The sequence below is a fragment of the Arvicanthis niloticus genome, chromosome 21 (assembly GCF_011762505.2).
Source record: "Arvicanthis niloticus isolate mArvNil1 chromosome 21, mArvNil1.pat.X, whole genome shotgun sequence".
In the NCBI taxonomy this organism is placed as follows: Eukaryota; Metazoa; Chordata; class Mammalia; order Rodentia; family Muridae; genus Arvicanthis; species Arvicanthis niloticus.
In genome coordinates this window covers 31,402,333-31,406,906 of record NC_047678.1, presented here as the reverse complement: position 1 = coordinate 31,406,906, position 4,574 = coordinate 31,402,333, and positions in this window count along the sequence as shown.

Sequence of the window (4,574 nt, the reverse complement as noted above, 5' to 3'; positions counted from 1 at the left end):
ACTCACCACTTCCTCAATGACAGGCTCTGGCTTGGCAGCCTCCAGCTGCTCCTTCACCTTCTCCTCCACTAGAGGGGGAAAGAACAACACAGGCCTGGTGGGTGGGAGCTGTTCCTCCAGACTTAACAGCCAAAAGGGCCCCAGGGAAGAGGAGGGACACCACTCAGCAGCAACCCTGGAAGACATCTGGTCTCCTAGGTTGAAGGCAGACCCCAGGGCCCAGAAAGGGACAGAGCAGGCTATAGCTGGAGTGGACAAGGCCCAGGCCTCAGGCTTCCAGATACAAAATGGGAGGAGCCTGTGTCCATGGGAGCTATGGCACTAAAAGGGAAGGTCCTAGGGATGGCCTCTAGGTCTGGCATGGCTGGAGTCTGGGTGCCTTATCTTCCCTTTCATCCCACCTCAGACTCATGACAGGCACCTCCTGCCTCCAGTAAGTCCCTAGGTCTCTCTCTGAGTGTCCCCTTCTGGGGACCCATGCCTGAAACGGAACAACGTGGACAGCCTTCAGACCTGTCACCAGGGATGTGTTTCTCTGACATTCCTTCCTTCTGCCAAACTTAAGTTCTGGTAGCCTCCTGGTAGAGGCCTAGGGCCAGTTTCTCATCACCCTCCCACCCTGTGGGGTGCCCGTGCCACCCTCCACTACTCCATGGGGCAGGGAGAGGAGTAGCAACGAACAATAGGGCAACTTCTGAATTTTTGATGAGGTATTTACTCATTCATTACTTGCACAATGGAAAGTTGGTATCAAGAATTAAAAACTAAGATTCTTGGATAAGCATGGTGGCACTTGGGAGGCAGAGGTAGATGTCTGTGAGCTTAAGGCCAGCCTGGTCTAGAAAGTAAGCTCCACAGTGAGACCCTGTCTCAAAACCAAACGAAGCCAGAAACTTCAGGACCAAGGATAAATCTGCTCCTGTGACTAGGAGGTTCCCTCTTCACCCTACATCTGTCACCCTCAGTCAAAGGAGTGGGGAATCTAGACAAGGCTCTCTCTGGCCTTTGTGTTGCTGCTGGTTGTCCCCTGAGGCTCTATGGTTAGCTTCTCTCTGGGGTCTTTCATTCTGCCCCTCTCCCCAGCAATACAGGACTCACCATCTTGCCTTGCTGCCCAAGGATCTCTCTCTGCCGGCAATCATGTTACCTGTTTTTAACTCAAGATGTTTAACACAGTAGATTAACAGCTAACACACAGATGATTTGCCAAGAAAAGACACACACATATAAAAAAACAACACAAATAGCTCACCCCTCTCACGGGTGGTACATAAAACACAGATAGCTCACCCCTGCCACGGCTGGCACAAATAACACTTAACTACATTTGGTCACAACCCCAGATGGAGAAGGATTCCACATCTCCTCCCAAGTAGGAGGGCTCAGTCTCTTGAAACCTGACAGTCAGATCCCCTGACCTTCTGGAAGGCCTCTCGCCTTCCCCCTGAAATCCAACAGTCAGATCAGTAAGAGATTTTTTGGCAAGTAAAGAAAGAAAGGCATGTTTTAAATGTGGTAAGCCTGGACACTTTGCAAGAGATCGCAAAGTAGAAAATGAGTTAAGCCAGAGACAGCCCAGAAAACAGCCTGGGCTCTGCCCAATTTGCAAACGTGGAAGGCATTGGGCTAGTGATTGTAGGTCTAAACAAGACGCACAAGGTAATACCCTTTCCCATAATCAGGGAAACGGAACAGGGGCCAGCTCCAGGCCCTGAACCGATGCAAGCCAAAACAGGCTTATGGAGCAGTCAGTTTCTTACCAACAAACACCAATCCCTTTCTGAACTCAGTCGAGCAACATCAGGAAGCGCAGGACTGGACCTCAGTTCTGCCACCCACACAGTATTAATCCCAGAAATGGGATCTCAGGCCTTCCCATTAATCTCTGGGGCAGAGATCTGTTATCCCAGTTGGGATTGATTATGTGCAGCCCTAATGAAATAATCACAGCTCAAATGATAAACCCTGGATTTTCACCCAGGAAAAGGATTAGTAAAAAGTGAAGAAGAGATTATCTAACTTGGATCTGCCAGGTGGTGGTGGCACACGCCTTTAATCCCAGCACTCAGGAGGCAGAGGCTGGTGGATTTCTAAGTTCAAGGCCAGCCTGGTCTACAGAGTGAATTCCTGGTTAGCCAGGGCTACCAGGTCCTCTCTCTGAAGGAAATACCAAGGCAGAACTAGCTACTCGTATAGCTGCAGTGACTTTATCAGATCTGCCATCTAATTTGGATCAGGCCATAAAGGCTCATGAGTTACATCACCTTAATTCCAAAACTTTAAAAGGTATGTTTAAAATTACCAGAGAACAAGCTAGACAAATCGTTAAACAATGTCAATCATGTGTTAAACTTTTACCAGTTCCTCATTTGGGTGTAAATCCAAAGGGACTGATACCAAACAGTATCTGGCAAATGGATGTTACTCATTATAATGAATTTGGCAAGCAAAAATATATACATGTACGTGTAGACACATACAGTGGTTTCATCTATGCAACATTAGAAACTGGAGAAGCAAGCAAGCATGTGATTGCTCATATGCTTGCTACAATCACTGTAATGGGTGTGCCTAAACAGATAAAAACTGACAATGGCCCAGGTTATACAAGCTCCAGTTTCCACCAATTTTGTGAAAGATTGGGAATACTACATAAAACGGGTATTCCATATAATCCACAGGGCCAAGGTATGGTAGAAAAGGCACATCAAACCATTAAATGTCAATTTGAAAAAATTAAAAAGGGGGAATGGTACCCTACCAAGGGATCCCCCAGAAGTATCCTTCATCATGCACTCTTCATTTTAAATTTTTAAAATTTGGATTCTGAAGGAAAATCTGCTGCAGATAGATTCTGGCATCCTGATACCAAAAAGAATTTTGCAACAGTCCTCTGGAAAGACCCATTAACTGGAACCTGGAATGGGCCAGACCCAGTGCTTATCTGGGGAAGAGGTTCTGTTTGCATATATTCCCAAACTGCAGATGCTGCACGTTGGCTGCCAGAGAGACTGATTAAACAAATAGACAACAATAACAAATCCAGGGAGGAGAAACCCCCTGAGAAGCGTATTTTTTCTTCACAGGAAACATGAAGATGCTTCACAATTGCCTTCAAACTGGAACAGATCAACGAGTAAACCTGACTTGGGAAGTTATCAGTGCTGAAGAAGACATCACCACCCATATCTCCAGGGTAGCTCTATTGGACTCTTGATTCCCTGACTTATGATTTAGTGGGGAACTAGATTGTTTTAGATTTAGTGGGAATTTAGATTGTTTAGACCCAGGAGAAAACACACTACCACAGTTACTATAGTTGTTTTTTGGGTTTGAGATTGACTAGAGCAGGAACAGGGATTTCCTTAGTTTTCTTTAGATCAAAGCTATGATTAGTTTTGTATTTATATAGGTTTAGATTCTGATATAAGACATTTATAAACAGAATAGAAGAGGCTTACACTTTTTACTCCTCTGATAGAGGGAGTTATATGTTGCCCTTTAAAAAGAGTGTTGCTGTCATACTAACTATTCAGGCGTTGTTAAGTCTCTTGTCTTTTGGGTCCACGCGGTTCAACAAACTGATGGCTTTTGTATGAGATGCTATTCAAATGAAACCCACACAGGTCCATTATTACAGGCTGGAAGCAAGGGATTGTAAAACCTCTGTCATCAAGACTAATGAGGTATATCCCCTAACTTACGCACTAAACCGGATAGTCAGTGACGGGTAAGAGAGCATACCGAGACCCTTGCCCCTAAAAGAAGGGAGGCCTCACCATCCTAAGACAGGAGCTCAACCAATGGCTGTTGAGTATCCAAGGACGGGAAAGGGAGGCTGGGGTCCTTTGCTCCAACCTAGGACAGGCACGGTTTCCGTAAGTTTTCCCAGCCTTCCCTTTTAATAAAACATTTAAAAAGGGGGACCTATTGGGTGCCGACTTTTAGCAGAAAGCGGCTATCAGCTTTGCAGCCATCTTGAGCCATATACCCTGACATGAGATTTGAATTACAATCGCCTACAACAGCTGAGAACACTCTGATAATCTTGGTTTAGATACCTTGAGATTAAAGGTGTGTGAGATTATAGAAATCAGAGTTAGAGACAAGCCCTAAGGGCATGATTAAAGGTGTAACTTAGAGGCGTGGCTTAGAAGTGAGACATATAAAAGGCAGAGACAGAACAGATCAGAATTGAGACGATAGAAGACATTAGGGAGACTATAGAAGACAGAACCAGAGATCAGAGAATATAGAGGGATCATCAGAGACGAATCTCTGACATTAGGTAGAATCTGCTGTCACCCTCGCTCTTGCTGGAACCTTGACCCACAGACCGGAGCAGCAGCTTGGGCCGGGATACAGTGGCCGCCCAAACGTGGGTCGGCCCGGGCCTCAACATTTTGCCTGGGCTGCAACATTATTTTGGCCGACCCAACGTGGGGCTAGTGCGGTCCCCAACAGGTTCCGGAATCTAGTTTGTTGTGGGCTGGCTCTGCGGTGCAGGCTGTTTCTTGAAGTCGGTTTCTGAAGTCCAGGTGTGGGCCAGGGTCGCTCGTTTTCCACCTCTGCAA